The sequence below is a fragment of the Chenopodium album genome, chromosome 3 (genome assembly GCF_948465745.1).
Source record: "Chenopodium album chromosome 3, dcCheAlbu1.1, whole genome shotgun sequence".
Classification (NCBI taxonomy): Eukaryota; Viridiplantae; Streptophyta; class Magnoliopsida; order Caryophyllales; family Amaranthaceae; genus Chenopodium; species Chenopodium album.
Window position 1 is genome coordinate 39,906,323 of NC_137836.1, and position 18,364 is coordinate 39,924,686.

General features: G+C 36.1%; 1 long non-coding RNA gene across 1 annotated transcript; it reads right to left on the reverse strand.

Annotated features, from left to right (window-relative positions):
* Positions 1–3,476: 3,476 nt before the first annotated feature.
* On the reverse strand, positions 3,477–4,853 carry LOC145613384 (uncharacterized). Its single transcript, XR_014106932.1, has 2 exons — positions 4,620–4,853; positions 3,477–3,801 (listed from the first exon to the last, which is right to left on the reverse strand). It is a non-coding gene; the product is annotated as an uncharacterized LOC145613384 (long non-coding RNA).
* Positions 4,854–18,364: the final 13,511 nt, after the last annotated feature.

Sequence of the window (18,364 nt, forward strand, 5' to 3'; positions counted from 1 at the left end):
ACACGGTGGCAGTCTGCCGTGGCGCGGGAATTTTTCAGTCCATTTTCCGTCTAAATTCATTTTTTACCCTAATTTCTTTCGGCTTTTTAAGTGCCGATTGATAATTTCGGGCTTTTTCTAACTTTTATTATTCGGGCTAAAATAAGAAAATAATTAAATAAAAATAAATAAAAGGTTTGGGCCAAAAATAAATAATAAAACAATAAAATAAAAAGGTTTGGACTTAAAATAAGTTGGGCTGAAATTAAAACTATGCTTTTACCAAACAACAAGACTAATCCATGGACCATTCAAAAATATGAATTTAATAAAATACGATTTTTTAAGCACTCTCGGGATTAAATACTAAACCCGACCAATAGTGGCGGTGAAAGGTTATTTATCATCGAGTTTGGTTTTGGGGAGACATTTTTAGGTGTCTACACAACCGTATAATCTTGCCCCTAAATTATGAAAATTTGCTTCTAAATAACATATATATTTAGAGGCAAGCTTATAATTTTGCCTCAAAATATTTTCAGAAACATTATATCTGTTTGCTTCTACATACCATATACATTTAGAAGCAATCATGTAATTTTGTCTTAAAATATAATTAGATGCAATTTTATATAAAAATGCTAATGATATTTAGACGCATAATAGAAATTTGACATAAAAGGTTTTTAGAGGCAAAAAAACATTATACATGCCTCTAATATATTAATTCGAAATGTATAAAAATTTATATTACAAGAATTATTGATGTCATGATATAATTTATGTTGTATATTTAAAGGCAAAATCATTTTAAAGGATTTATCATCATGTCAACATAACATATGTAAAGCAAATTGATTTCATTAAATCAAACAAAAATGACATTATTAATTATTTAATAGTCATTACATTATTGATCCAAAAATATTTATTTAATTTACTAAACTACTTAACTTCAAAATAATTTTTAAAAAATTTGGATAATGTGAATACAAAAGAGTTTTCTATCAAAACTATAAGCTTGAAAACAACATTATTTTCTTCAATTTCTTCCAATTCTATCTCTAGCCATCTTCATTATATAATTTCCTGTCATTGAAAAGTATGAAATTAAAAATTTGTTACGATGATGAAAAATTAAATTTAAATAAGTATAATTCACTAATTCATAAAATAAAAGAAAATAATAAAAAAAAAAAAAAAAAAAAAGCTATAAATGATCATAATAAAATGTTAGCACATCCAAAGAAAGATTAAAAAATTTATTTTACTAAAATTTACAATGAATGAAAATAAATGTTACTACTACTCTTCATCTACTTGAATTTCATCATCCTCTTCATCGTCATTATCATCCTCATCGTCATCCTCATTATCATTAATATATATTTTCATAATTAGTTTGCAATGACAAATAAAAACTATTTTTTTAAATTAATCCAATAATCATATAATATTATTAAATAATGAAATATAGTTCATCCATATTTATTTCAGAAAAATCATAGCCTAGATGGTTCAAAATATTCCCCATGAAACTTTCATGACCTCCATTTCATTCTCAAGGCCTCTCATCTTTTTAGTTAGGGCTTTAATTTTCACATTAGCTTCTTTTGCCTCTCGTTTAGCCTCTATTGCCTCATTCTTTGCTTCATCGACTTCTTTGCGTAAATTTTCTCCTTCGCTAAATGTCCCATATAATGATGTAATAGAAGGATTGACTCCCTTGCCACGATAACGACCACGTTTACCAATGGGCTTAACTTTTGCATAGATCTCTTCATATATCGATCATATCTATTTCTCCTGCCTCACGTTGCATAAAGAGATCTTTAATTTTTTACTGTATAAAAAAATTAAATGTAAGATTATACAAAAACGGGAAAAACTAAAACTAAAAACACTAATATTTACAAATGAAATCAATTAATTATATACTAGATTGATCCTACAAATAAAATGTATCTTTACTTCTACATAAATTTGGACAACATTTCCCTTATAATATTACAGAAAACCAACTTTAATATAGTCATTTCAACCTGCTGTCACACAATAAACATAAAACAACTCCAACATCATTTCAATTACAACACATATACCACCTCCACAATTTACTTTCAGAATACCTTTAATAATATTGGAATTAAAAATGGAAATACAATGAATTAAGTTACTGATAGGATTTGTTCATTAGCTTTTGTAATAATTTATAGATATAGTATGATTTTTCAATATTATTCTTACTATATGCACTATGTAAATTCTTACCATGGTTTCTTTTGCCACTTCAGTGATAGGTGCTTTATCACTTTTAGAATGAGTTTCCTCGTATAAATCCAACATGCTTGGCACTACTTTGTCACGATTGAACTGATATCATAAAAAGTCACATCATAAAATTACTTTATTTGCAAAAAAAAAAAAAGAAAAAAAAGAGTTTATCATGTCTTCGGCTTTTTGAGCAAAACTCTTTGTCCCAGCAGTGTGTCCAACATCTTGGTAAGATCGATTGTCAACATTTCTTATACTTATGGCTTTTAAAATATAAAAAGTAACATATAATTGATGTCCAAAACTAAAAAAGAAAGAAAGAAATATATAATAACATTATACTATACCTTAAATTCTGTTGACCCAAAATATTCAACAAGCCATTTCCAGTCATTTTCATCAACGTTTGGAGGGATATTTTCCTCTTTAAGTCGATCTTCATCTGTACCAATTGTATCATAATAAGTATTTTTCAATCTTGCGCGATAATTCCTATACTTCTTATTCAAAGATTCCATGATAAACTTTTTTCTTTCTTTTAACTTCTTTTCACGTTCCTCTTCATCCTCATCATCCTCAAGTCCTGTATCAAAATTTTCCTTTACACTACATACAAATGTAGTTATTAGTGACAAAAAAAAAAAAAAAAAAACTCAAGAAAAACATAATCTATTTGTAACAAGGTATAAATTTTTTTCAAAAAAAATACAAGAACAAGTTGCCACATCTTCTCCTTATTTTCTTTCGGAATCTGTGAAAATACTTTCACCTCATAAAGTGGAACATTAAGAGGATCTTGTACAAGGGCACCACAATAATTTGCCAAACAAATCCTATTTACGCCAATAAGCTGAACATTTATGTTAAAATCTACTTTTTTTTTCTCACCAGGTCTCATTTTTGCCATTTGAAGATTTCTTGTAGGGCCTCTAGGATTGTTAGTCTTATAAGTTTTTCTCTTTTTTTTAGTTCCTATAATATAAAAACATTATGAAATGTATTAATTCGTGCATTGTAAATAAAAACCATTGAATAAATAACAAATATTACCATTGTTGTCTTGCCTGTCTTTTTTTATTTGATCTTAATAACCTAGCAATTGACATTGGTGGAATGAGATTGCTCCTTCGATCCATTTTTGTTCTCATTAATTTTAACCTGAAACTTTTTATAATAAAGAGTAGGTAACCAAATATAAGATAATGCATGATTATTAGATAGTATCCAAGAAAAACTTTACAAAAATTAAGTCAATACTTTCTTATTGAAGTCACATTGTGAGTTTCCTTCTCATACTCAACTTCCTCATTCTCATCGGGTACATAATCACCATCTTTCTCAAGAGATGCATTACACTTTTGTTTACTTTTCTTAACTTTTGAGCTATCTACTAAACTTGTTAAAGAAGCGACAATGTGCTTTATGCCCAAAGTCTTCATCCTCGTCTTGTTAGCTTCAATTGTCCTGAGTCTTTGTATTTCATACTCATTTTGAGCTATGTAATTTTCTTTTGAATGAGCCTTTCCTTCTGATCTTGACATATTGGAGCTAAAGAATAAAAACTATTAGAAATCAAAGTTCTAATAAACTACGGTAAGTATGTGCATGAATAAAATCATTACAATAGATCAAAACCTTGTAAAATTATTTAAAGAAAATAATATTTTTATTACTGGATTAATTTGTCGATATGATACATTAAGAAACCTTAAATGTCATAAAATTGTCTTATATGTATTTGAACCTACATATAAAAGTAGTTTGTCCACTATTCAACCAAACAAAACAAAATTTCATACTTTAATCAAAGTTAATAGCCAAACAGAGTTCCTGCATTGAACTTATGCTTCCCACCCAAAATAGCATCACCCTGACTAAACACTCACCCTTTTCTTTCTTTTCTCTCTACTCCCACAATCTTTCTGTTTTCTTTAATTATCACTCGAATACACATATTTGTTTGAATAATTATTAGTGTTTTGATTATACAAAAAATAAATTAAAAATGATGGGTTATATGAGAAATATAGACCCTCAATCGTAGCCGAGAGGGCGGTTCGATAATCGGGTACGGGTATGGTCTTACGACAGATCTCACAAAAATCATTAATCTACACATATTTGCACAATATTCAACCAATAATAAAAACATTCGTTATAGTATAATAGTAGACCGCAAACTTTAAAGTTGATACATTTTATCATTCAATTAAAATTCCCATTTAAAGTAGTTTAATTTAAAAACTATAAATAATAACAATAAATTCGTAGTTCAATCTAAAAATTTAGAATACTATCATATTCAAAATAATTAAAAAACAACCAAAAAAAATTACTTCTATTGATGAATTAAACATATTAATTACCTTCGACGGTGATAAGTACTCCAACAAATAAAATTCGACTGCTTCCAATCGCTATTTTCTTCGTCTGATCTCTCTGAGTTCGATTAGTAAGATTTAATGTAGATCTAACTTTCGAGATTGCGTAGTGTAAATTTGTAGGAGGAAAATTTAATAAAAAAGGATAGGCAAGGGGATTATTTACCACATACTTTATTTTAATTGTTAAAATTTTAGGAGGGAATAACAGATGAAAATAAAAAAAATCCCTCTCAATTTTCGGGGTTAATTCATTTTCGAAAATTTCCCTATTTTGGATTGAGATCTAGAGTACAATATACATTATACAATATACTTTCATACATTATACAAAATGAGTTGACTTTTATTGCACTGTTTGTATACTTAATTTGACTAAAGGTTTCTATCACTACATAAAAAAAATGTGTTGCTAAGTAAAATACCTTTGCATTTGTCTTACGTAAATTATCATTGTATCAAATTTTTATACTTAATATACAATCATTTCTTCACACAAATGTCAGTCAAATTGTTCTGATTATTATGAAATAGAGAAAGGTATTACAAGTATACAATATAAACTCTTGTCTTATGTGTAGTATAAAAAACTCAAGTGGTACATAAATACTCCTTCCATGTTTTTTAAGTGTTACACTTTGACTGACACGTAATTTTAGAATAATTTAACTAGCTTAAATAAATAAGAGTAGTAATTTATTACTTATTAAATCACTGGCAGATTAATTAAATTCTCCCTTTGTATTTATTACTTGCTCCATTTCTCTAGATACGAAAATTATAAAAAAAATCAAAGTTGTTAGCTAATGATCCTTACATTTTAGCTACACAAGTTCACCAAGTATTTTATGTCAATGATGTTTTGAAGCCAAATTAGAAGGTTATAGTTAAGACCACACCAAGAAACTCCTATGATGTTTCGGAGCTCAATGATCATAATGAAACTAATTATATAGATACTATATATGCATGACCCTTTATTATTATTATCTTTTTCATTTAATATAATTGTAAAACTATTGCCGTCTAAATATAGGTTCCTAACTGCTTTATATGTGATGTTATTTTTTTTAATATAATGATTTGAGAGGAGTCCATCAATTATTCCAAGTAATTAAATAATGGACTTGACCATAAGAGATTGTCTCAATAAAATTATTATTGCCGTAATAAGAGTTTTATATAAGTAGTAATTTATAGAACTTTCACAGCTTTCTTATTGTATGTGCTAGTAGCTATGGAGTGGTTGATAGTCTTACCTTATTTTCTACTCTTAATATTTATTTAGATACATTTTAAATTCATTGTAGGAATACCAAAAGTATATTGTAAATACATTGAAAAAATAAAATATAGAGGCAGATATAGATATTGGGGTATAATTTTGGGGACATGGATACCATTAGAAGTAGTGCCTGACTTGGTGTACCTCCTTTTTTCACTTGTAGATGTTAGATAGTTGACAATTGATTTGCACAAAAAAAAAAAAAAAAAAAAAAAAATAAATAAATAAAAAATGACAATTGTTACACGAAAAGTGTGATATGAAGAAGGGCGTAATAATTGACTCTAACTCGACAACATGGTTAAGAGTTTGGACGCGTTAGCAAGGTAGCCTCCCTTGAGGGTGTATGCCAACGGGCGGCTCCGCGAGTTCGTGATGAAATCGAACTCGACTCCATGGTTTGGGTGGATTTCATAACTCGGATGAATCCTCCCCATTAAAGTCGCCAAATTGTAGGCGTCGCTCGAAGTGCGCCTACGTTAAAAGCATGTATGAATATGCTTGGCACTCATAGGAAGTGGGAATTGACGTATACGATTAAGGACAAGGAAAGTAGGTAGCCGCCAACAAGTTTTTAAGTAACTTGTAAACCGTTCACGGATCATAAAAGGCAACCATGATAAAGGGACAACGAAGGCAACAACGATTGACCTGTGAAGGTTACACCCCATTCATAATCCATGAGATTACTAACTCCATATGGTTCGGAACCACGAAAGGAGGATCGGGGATGATGGTACGAAATGATTCCTGCGATCTCAAAGGCATACAAACATAGATTAAATTTGCTCCAAACTATTATTAGGCTAAATTGGTTAAATATTAATGCAACACATAATTCTAAAATATTTGTGATTACTTTAATTAAACAACAAGATTAAAAAAGAACCTAAACCGGTTGTCCAAATTATCTTATTAGGCGTGATTTCCAATTACATATTCCCTTTAACATGCAAAATGGTGATCATAATAATAATAGAATAAACATTAATATTGGAAGCAATTTAACCATAATTCCAACAATAAAAAAATCGTTAGAAAAATAATAGAAATAAAAGGAACATAATTCTTACTTTGATTCTGTTTGTTTGCAACTACAAAATAATAAACGAGTTAGTAACTTCAAGGAAATAATAATAAAACAATAATTAAATTAAATTAAATAGAATTGATTTGGGGCCAAACCCTCAAACAGTTCTACCTTTCACACCTTGGCTTAAGGACAGAACCACGAGTAAAGTATGGACTCCTGGGAGTGCTTGAAGAAGGAATTTTGAAAGAATAAGGGTAGGTTAGTGTCTAGGCTAGAGCATAGAAGAGAGAAAAATAGAGAATTAATTGATGCCCCCGTATATCAGAAATGAGGGGGTATTTATAGAAAAAAATGTGCTGAGGGAACAGACGGAACCCTAAAATGATAAAAACCCTAAAAAAGTATCCCGCGACACGGCAAAGTGTATTGTGACACGAGAAATCCCACCGTCAGACGGGAAACATTCCCGTGACACGGTGCACATTTTGTGTGACGCGAGAAATATTTAGTGAACAGGGGAGAAAACGCGTTAAGGGTTTACGTGGAAAGGACACGGAAATTCCCGTGTCACAGCAGGTTTCCCGTGTCACGGGGAACCCCACCGTCAGACGGGAACCCGTGACACGGTGGACTGTTGCCGTGACGCGGGAATTTTCAGTCCGCATTTCCGTCTAAATTTTTTTTTAACCCTAATTTTGTTCATCATTTTAAGTGCCGATTGATAATTTCGGGCCATTTTTTTATTTTATTATTATTTGGGCTAAAATAAATAAAAATTTTGTGCCAAAATAAATAATTAAATAGTAAAATTAAATAATAAGTTTGGGATGAAATTAAAACTATGCTTTGACCAAACATCAAGACTAATCCATGGACTATTCAAAAATTGAATTTAATTAAATACGATTTTTTTTAAGCACTCTCGGGATTAAATACTGAACCCGACCAATAGTGGCGATGAAATGTTGTTCATCATCGGGTTGCAAATGTGCCTCAAGTCATTAGTGCTCCTGTTATCTTTGGGAGTTGACTGGGATTCCATGTGTACATGCATTTGCATGTATATTGGACAAGAGAGCTCACCCAGATGACTATGTGGATGGCTATTACAGTAGGGCAACCTATTTGCTGGCCTATGGGGATGCTTTTAAGCCTGTGCCAGGGCCAAAACATTGGGAGAAGGTAGACCTAAGGAGACCCCTGCCACCTCTAGTTAGGGTTATGCCAGGAAGACCTAAGTAAAAAAAAAAGGAAGCTAGAAAAGGGAAAGAGAGCTCACAGCAAAGAGCCCCAACAGAAGAAGCAGAAAAGGTGCCCAAGGTGTGGCCAGCTAGGTCATTATGCCAAGACCTGCAAAAATTCACCAAAGGCAGGACCATCAGCTACTAAGCCAAAGAAAGCAGCTAAACCAGTTCTGAACACTCCATGGCTGTAGGAGCAAAGAAGACAGAAGGCAGAAAGGGCATTGAGAAATGTAAGGGCATGTTCTCATTCCTTTCACATTTGTATGTGCTTTTTGTCTATTTTGTATTTTAATGCTAATGGTTGTGTTTTTATTTTTTGCAGACTGCAGTTGCGGCTGGAACTTGGAGCATTGCCAACAGGACCTTTCCCCAAGAACAGCACAGGCAGCCCCAAGAAAAACAGATTCAGGCCCAAGGACAAAGCTCTCAACTTGTTGCCTGTAGCCAAACCACTTAGGCTTTTGCTACTACAACAACCATCCCCCCAAAAAAGCAATCAAAGGCTAAGGGAAAAAACAAACTAGTTTGAAATTTGTGTGTTGAAGACTTATGTAATAGTTTTAGTTTGCCTTTAGTGAATTATGAACTTATGTTTGAACTACTGTCAGTAATAGTTCAAGATAGTTTAAGTATGCCTTAGGTACTTGGAACAACTTATCTTTTGTGACAAATGCACTATTTCAATTTGCATGGTTTTAGATCATCTTTATTGTCAAATGTAAGCACTTAAACTTGTCTTTTTTCATAAAACTTGTCTTTTTCATTGAACTTGTCTTTTTTCATTCAAAATGCAATACCTAACAATATCATACTGTCCACTTCAATTGAGTAGACTAATACAACATAATAACAACACATTAAACACCTACTACCATAACTCCAAAACTAACTTAACTAACTTAACCCTTTTAACCAACAACTAACATACCCAACATGAACAGAACACAAAATATGCCAACACCCACAACAACTACCCCTACCCCAACATTGTTTTGATGACCTTCCTTGGAGTATTTCTTCCTGTCAACAGTCAACGCTTTGCACTTCACTCTGAGGTTCTCATTCTCAGTGAGCAATCACCTTCTTTGCCCACTAAGATCGTCAACTTCCCTTTGTAGTGAGCTCATCTCACCCTTCATCAGCTTTTTGTCCAGAATCAATTCATTGATCACATCTCTTTGCCAATCTGTGCCATCATCTTCATCTAACCACTAAAATCACTTGCAGCCCCTAGTCTCTATTTTGGGATCATAAATCTTACAAGTCAAGAACTTTCTGCCTTGATTATCTCTAGTCCAAGAGGTCAACCTAGCCATGGGAATGCCACAATCACAGTTCTTGTATTTTGAGGGGGATGATCTAATCAAAGACATAATTCCCTACAAATACCAAAACATAATGAATGGTAACATCAAAAACTAATGTAAATACCAACAAACAACTTAAATTTTATGAAGATCAACCCTAGCCAAAAACCCCCAATTCAATTTTAGTCAAGAACCCTAATTTATGTTCATCAATTAAACTATAAATTAATCCCTGTCCACATAGTAAATTAAGTAATATATGATTCTAACAGTTTAATTACTAAGTTAATCAACATTAATTGCATAAATTGAAGCAAAATATTCACCAAAGTACCTGTTTTTAGCCAAAAATTGCTCCGTTAAAATGCCCAGCCTACCCTAAACCCTTACCTATTCAACACCCACAACTGAATCGCAAATTATTGTTTCAAAGTTTTTGTGTTTTAAATTGATGCAATTTGAATGAGAAAATAAAGAGAAAGAAAGAATTAGAGAAAAGAATCAGAGAGAGAAGTGATGAGTTTAGGGAAATCGTGTTTAAATGGGGGATAACATCCACTAGCCGTTGGAGTGGACCCCACAAAATGAGAAAACTAACAGAAGTTGTTAGATGGTAGTTATTTTTAACACCATCAGTTTAGGATGGTAGCAAAGTAAAAAAAAAAAATTAAATAGGTATCAAATCTAAAGTCAGTAGCTTTAAGGGGTAGCAAATGTCAAATTTTCCATAAAAGAACTAAATTATATGAGCTAATCTTTAACTATTAGTTAATTGAAGATTAATTAAAAGAGTTTATTATTTGAATTATAAACTAATAATTATAAAATAAGATAAAAGTTTTGTTTTTAAAAGAATAATTACAATTTTAATAAAATACGGTTTGGTGCGGTTTTTTTAAACGTGCGGTTTGGTGCGGTTTGAAAAAATTACAAACCGCACTTTTGCGGTTTGGTGCGGTTTATGATCCAAACCGCACCGCGAACACCCCTAACTGCAAGTTGGTCAAACTCTTGCAATTTTATAACTTAGGAATAGTGAATTTCATAGACTTGTGACTCATATCACTATTCCTTTCATTTGGAGAAGTTCCCACTTTTTAAAGGGTTAGGGATACAATGCATTGCTTCTAAAAATCCATATATATAGAGGCAACTATATAATCCTGCCCCTAAATATATTTGGAGGAAATCGTATAATCTTTCCCCTAAATATATTTGGAGACAACCGTATAATCTTGCCCCTAAATTATGAAAATTTGCTTCTAAATAACATATATATTTAGAGGCAACCTTATAATTTTGCCTCAAAATATTTTCAGAGGCATTATATCTGTTTGCTTCTACATACCATATACATTTAGAAGCAATCATGTAATTTTGTCTTAAAATATAATTAGATGCAATTTTATATAAAAATGCTAATGATATTTAGACGCATAATAGAAATTTGACATAAAAGGTTTTTAGAGGCAAAAAAACATTATACATGCCTCTAATATATTAATTCGAAATGTATAAAAATTTATATTACAAGAATTTTTGATGTCATGATATAATTTTTGTTATACATTTAAAGGCAAAATCATTTTAAAGGATTTATCATCATGTCAACATAACATATGTAAAGCAAGTTGATTTCATTAAATCAAACAAAAATGACATTATTAATTATTTAATAGTCATTACATTATTGATCCAAAAATATTTATTTAATTTACTAAACTACTTAACTTCAAAATAATTTTTAAAAAATTTGGATAATGTGAATACAAAAGAGTTTTCTATCTAAAACTATAAGCTTGAAAACAACATTATTTTTTTCAATTTCTTCCAATTCCATCTCTAGCCATCTTCATTATATAATTTCCTGTCATTGAAAAGTATGAAATTAAAAATTTGTTACGATGATGAAAAATTAAATTTAAATAAGTATAGATCACTAATTCATAAAATAAAAGAAAATAATAAAAAAAAAAAAGCTATAAATGATCATAATAAAATGTTAGCACATCCAAAGAAAGATTAAAAAATTTATTTTACTAAAATTTTCAATGAATGAAAATAAATGTTACTACTACTCTTCATCTACTTGAATTTCATCATCCTCTTCATCGTCATTATCATCCTCATCGTCATCCTCATTATCATTAATCTATATTTTCATAATTAGTTTGCAATGACAAATAAAAACTATTTTTTTAAATTAATCCAATAATCATATAATAGTATTAAATAATGAAATATAGCTCATCCATATTTATTTCAGAAAAATCATAGCTTAGATGGTTCAAAATATTCCCCATGAAACTTTCATGACCTCCATTTCATTCTCAAGGCCTCTCATCTTTTTAGTTAGGGCTTTATTTTTCACATTAGCTTCTTTTGCCTCTTGTTTAGCCTCTATTGCCTCATTCTTTGCTTCATCGACTTCTTTGCGTAAATTTTCTCCTTCACTAAATGTCCCATATAATGATGTAATAGAAGGATTGACTCCCTTGCCACGATAACGACCACGTTTACCAATGGGCTTAACTTTTGCATAGATCTCTTCATATATCGATCATATCTATTTCTCCTGCCTCACGTTGCATAAAGAGATCTTTAATTTTTTTGCAGACTGCAGTTGCGGCTGGACCTTGGAGCATTGCCAACAGGACCTTTCCCCAAGAACAGCACAGGCAGCCCCAAGAGGACCTTTCCCCAAAATGTAATACCTAACAATATCATACTGTCCACTTCAATTGAGTAGACTATTACAACATAATAACAGCACATTAAACACCTACTACCATAACTCCAAAACTAACTTAACTAACTTAACCCTTTTTACCAACAACTAACATACCTAACATGAATAGAACACAAAATATGCCAACACCCACAACAACTACCCCTACCCCAACATTGTTTTGATGGCCTTCCTTGGAGTATTTCTTCCTGTCAACAGTCAACGCTTTGCACTTCACTCTGAGGTTCTCATTCTCAGTGAGCAATCACCTTCTTTTCCCACTAAGATCCTCAACTTCCCTCTACAGTGAGCTCATCTCACCATTCATCAGCTTTTTGTCCAGAATCAATTCATTGATCACATCTCTTTGCCAATCTGTGCCATCATCTTCATCTAACCACTAAAATCACTTGCAGCCCCTAGTCTCTGTTTTGGGATCATAAATCTTGCAAGTCAAGAACTTTCTGCCTGGATTATCTCTAGTCCAAGAGGTCAACCTAGCCATGAGAATGCCACAATCACAGTTCTTGTATTTTGAGGGGGATTATCTAATCAAAGACATAATTCCCTGCAAATACCAAAACATAATGAATGGTAACATAAAAAATTAATGTAAATGTTTTGGGGTGTTTTTGTCCCTTGGGAGAGTTACGTCACGAAGTCTGATCCGGTTGAGCTGTACCTGCAAAATAACGGATACTCCGGGTGGTCGGAGCTCCGCCTCCGACGGTCAAGTTAGTAACTTGAAACGGAATAGAGAGAACGGAAATTTAGGTGGATATCTGCTCGGATTCTAAGCTCAGGTCTTTCTCTGATGTAAGAGAATAAGGGTGTAATAAATGATTGAATGTGTCCCCAAAATGGGGAAATATCTCCCTATTTATAGGGTCGTTAGAAAATGTGCCCCTTCCAAGGTCACTTGACCTAGATTTTAGTGGGCTGCGTCGTTTTACGGCGCTCCTAGGAATTTGGGCCCTTGAAGGCCGCCATTTCGGAAACAAATCTGAGGGCGCCAAGTGTCAAGAGGATGTTGAGCCACATGGGCCATCCTGAGCTCGACACGTGGCGACCTCTCATTGGTCCACGTGTCTAGGGTAAAAATACCCTAAACATTTGCCCCTCACAAGTCGCACGTGCACATCACGTGGGGCCTGTGACACGTGTCCACCTTTCATAGGTGAACAGTAACGGACAAAATTTTTGAATTTCAAATCAAAAATTTTCCCCCCACTTTTACTTTCTATAAATAGAAAGTTACCCCTCTCCTTTTCACACCTTACGTTCACATTGACTTTTTAGAGAGAGAAAAAGAGAGATTCTAGAGAGAGATTTCTCTGCTCCCGTCTGCATCACAGCAAGTTTCAAGCTTCCGAGTGCTAGCAATTCATAACCCGGTTCACCGGCTGTAGCGATTTTCAGATTTTTCAGAGTTAAAGCAAGGTAACCGCCTGTACCATTTTAGCTTTTCTCCCTTTCAATTTGCATACCATTTTTTCCGCCTGTATACCCAGCTTTCTTAAGAGAATATAAATGAGTTCCCAATCCACCCACTCGGCACTGCCTAGGACACTCAGCCGATCCCCCGGAACGGCTGAGTCTAGAACAGGGGGTGCCTCTTCTGAACTGTCGGAACCAATATGCTCATCTCCGAATTCCTCCCTCTCTGTGTCTGTGCAGGACAAAATGGCCAGAATGAAACAAACGGCCAGGCGGTCTAAAAGCCGGCGCACCATGAGAGTGCCAGCCGATGAGGTTTTCCCGGAAGGGGAACAGAGGAATTGGGAGGAGAGCGGATCTGACGAAGAGGCTCCCTCTACCTCCGGGAGCTCTGGAGTAAGAGAGGTAGACGGCGAGGGAGCCGCCTCCTCTAATGAAGCCGGCGATGCTGAGACCGGCCAGGGATCAAGAGCGGAATCTTCCGGCTCTGACCAGGGTGATTTTGCGGCTGACTATCAGCAGCCACCCAAGGTTGCTGACAATCCCGACCCCAAGAAGACCCGGATGCTGTCGAGCAACATTGCACTTCTGAATAGCGGGTTCAGGGCCTTCAAAGAGAAACATCCATTTGGAAAGGGTTGGGAAGTTATTGTCCCTCCGGCTGTTGCTGTGATGGCCTGGGGGGACAACATTGACCATGCAGATGATTACTTCATCTGCTATGAGGCGGTTATCGAAGCCGGCCTCCGGTTCCCCCTCCACCCTGGGATTAGGAAAATCCTCTAGGGGTATGATCTGGGGGTTTGGCAACTCACCCCTAACTCGTGGGTGAATATATTAAGTTACATCGCCGCCTGCGAGTTTCAGAACTTGAACCCCAGCTTTTCCGCCTTCGCTCATATGCACTACCTGAGCAAGGCCCCAGGCGGCCATGGGGCATGGTATACGCTGACTACCTTGCCCCAATATCTAATGACTTTGGATAAAGTGTCCAAGTGGTCCGGGTGGAAGGACAAATTTTACTTGATTTCTTCCCCCACCTTGAGACACAACCGGACACTGCACCGGTACAACACCGAGCCGGCTCTTCTAGGCCGGAAATTCCCTCTCCCGGTGCTATCTACTAAGGCCCGGGAGCAAATAATAGAGCCGGGATTTTTTTAGACAACAACTGAGCCCATGGGGGATGGGACTCACTTCATAGTTCCCAAGAACTAGATCCCCCATCCGGACTTCTTCAAGGACGAGTGCTTCTTGTCCGCCTGCGGGCTGAGTACAATGTTTCCTAGGGGTAGAATACTTCTCATCCGGAATGATTGTTATTTCATTTTTATTAAAAACTTGCCTTAATTTCTTCTAACTTGAAATTCTTGTTTTTGCAGACGAAGCCTTGAGGATGGTTGACCAGGGTAAAACTCCTGCTAAGTCTGCGGCGCTGCTGCGCAAGGAGGCGGCACTTGCCAAAAAGGCAGCCGTCGAGGCTAAGGATACGAAGAAAGGCGGGGTAAGACCGCCTGACTTTATATGTTTGTTTGTTTGTTTTTTTTTTTTTTTTTTTTATTTTTTTTTTTTTATATATATATATATATATACCGGTTGGGTATGCTTACATTTTGCTTCTTTCTCAGGAGTCCGTCAAGAGGATTCCACGATCATTCTCCAAGTTGCTCAAAAGGCAGGGAGATGATCTGAAGAAGGCTCCGGCTGCCAAAGCCGCCAGGAAGGATCCCCCCCAGAAACAAGCATCTGCCCAATCCGGTCGTCCAACGACTGGGGGCAAATCCCCTGCTGTTCTGAAAAAACTCAGCGAAAGCTCAGAACAGCAGAAAGCGCCGGATGTCTCAACGGCATCGAAGGGTGTCGAGACACCTAAGGTTGCAGGCGGTGCGACAACCACTGGGGAGGAGAACAAGCCGGAGACCCATCCGGAAGCTCAAGGTAAGGAACGAACTGAAATACCTTGGCCACTTGATTTTATGAGAATCAAGGCCAAGGTTGATTCTTCAAAAGGGTTAGTCAGCAGCCGACGACGAATGAATGCCGACTACGCTGCTTCTATCTCACAAAGCATTACTTTTGATGCAGATCTGACTTTTGACCAGCCGGATCTTGCGAGCTTCGCAAAGCGGATGGTGAGGACCCTCACCCGATCTCAGAAGGCTTCCATACCTGATCTAGAGGTCGTGGACTTTGACCGGATAATGGGTTCTCTGGCTGAGGTAAATGATTCCTCTATCTTGATGTCTTTAATCTTTAATTTGACTAAGTAATTCATAAACCGGCTGTCATTGTCTCAGGCTATGGTGAGAGTGGACAGTCTCCGGGGCCCCTTCAGGCGGAAGCAAGAAGAGGTAAATGACGCCAAACGGAGGGCCGTAGAAAACCTCAACTTTGCTGAACATTCTGATTATATGTGTAATTTAAAGATTAAAGCAGTAGAGTTGAAATAGGAGGAGCTGATCCGGAGTTTGACGGCTGCAAACGATGAAGCTAACAGCCGGGCTGATAACCTTGACAAGAAGCTAAAAAATGCCGAATCAGATCTCAAGGCATTGGAAGATGCTGACAAGGAGAATGCCCAACTCCGGATTATCAATGACCGCCTGAAGCTCGAGCTCATGAATCTGCGCAACAAGCAGTCGGATGAGCTGGCCCAGGAGCAGACCCGGCTGACTGAAGAGAATGAACGGGACAACTTGGCCCGGCTGAAGATCACCTGGGGCCTCCTTTACCCAGAAATAGACTTTGAGGTCTATAAGCCGAGGTATGATTACGCCAGTGCGGTGTATGATGCCCAGCAACTAGGTGATGCTCCACCGCCTCGCTTCAAAGACTGGGCTGCTGAGCAGGGATATGAAGTCTCTGATGATGAGGAGCAGGCGGATGATCATCAAGAGGGCCAGGCCAGCCAGACTCAGCCAGGGCCTCCCCACTTTCTGCGGCAGTATGCCAACAATGTTATTTACCGGCTTGCATGCCGTGCTTTGTTGTATCTTTTTACCAACCATGGGGTTGGATTAACATTTTCTCTTTCTTTCTTCACCGGATGTGTCCGGTTAACACTTATTCTGGCCTTTGTGCCATTTCAAATATAAATGCAGTATTCCGACTCAGTCGGTTTTTATATATGTCTGTGTTTTGAGGTTTTTCAATTTGAATTTTGCATCTGTTTGCAATTCTTTAGTATTTTGCCTAACTTAAAAAAGCATGCGGCAATTTGCAATCCGGGTGCTCTTGCCCCTAGGCGGCTGTGTGGTTGGTTTAATGTCAAGCTGATTGATTGGCTTGAAAACACTTGATACTTAGAGAAGTATGGAGTGTTTTTAGGCTAATGCCCCAAACCAAGTGCACAGCCGGCCATAAAAGCGGGTGCTTTGAGCTTCTTACCCAGGCGGTTATATTCCGTCCGGGGTTAACGCGTAGCCATTACACAATCTTTTGCCTCAATAGGGGAAGTGAGTGCAACTTTGGAATAAATAACCCAAGTAAGAATTTCTACCAATGACCGACTGATGCCTTAGGGCATCCGGTACTTGGTTACTTAATTGTTCTTCATAGGTTATTCTGGTCAGACAACTATGAGTTGACCAATTTGGTCGTTCAACTTTTGCAGTCTGCATGGATACGTAGAACCGACAAATAGTCTGTTCTCTGTGACGATTGCACCCGGAGGGGTGTCGCCGGACGCCTTTGTCCATCTTGGGACAAGCGATTTCATAAAATAAGCAACCATCCGGCCATATTGGCCTTTGGTCTCGTTTGAGACCGGTTGTATAGCTACTAAGCATTTTTGTGCTTAGTTTTTTAATCGGATCATTTGGCCGAGCATAATTACAACATTGAATTTACACTAAGTATCGAACTTAGTTTGTTGAACAAATAGTCCGTCTGAGTGTTACCCAGGCGTTCCAACAATTATTAAGTTACATTATCAAACATAGTTAAATAAATAAAGAATCCGTCTGGGCTCTACCCAGGCGGTTAGGCAGTTATAATATTCAACCAAACTAAGTATCAAACTTAGTACGTTAAACACAGGGTCCGTCTGGGTATTGCCCCGGCGGAATAAAAATGGTAAAATAATTCTGCAAACAAAGCCTGAATTTTCATTAATTGACTTACTGTTTACAAAAATACACATTCTTAGAAGTAGTACTTTTTTAGATTGTCTACATTCCAAGTTCTAGGCAGGCGGCGTCCGTCCGGAGTTTCCAGACGGTAGGTGCCGTTCCTGACTTCTTCATAAATCCGGTAGGGGCCTTCCCAATTAGGGGTTAGCTTCCCAGCCTCATTGGCCCTACCGGTTGCCTCCATTTTCCGCAACACAAAGTCATCCACTTTCAAAGGACGCTTGTGCACTCTCTTGTTATAGGCTCTGGTCATCCTCAAACGGTATATCTCATGGCGCAGGGCAGCATTGCCCCTACGTTCCGGGAGGGAGTCCAATGCCAGCCGCATGGCCTCCCAATTTGCCTCTTCATCATAGAGCATAACTCTGAGAGTCGGCTCATAATGCTCAATAGGCAAGACGGCTTCAGCACCGTATACCATAAGAAATGGGGTTTCTCCGGTTTCCCCTTTAGCAGTGGTCCGGATGGCCCATAGGACATGAGTTAATTCTTCTGCCCATAAACCACCGGCCCGTTCAATTTTCTTTTTTATGCCGTCTGAGATGAGTTTGTTGAAGGCCTCAACT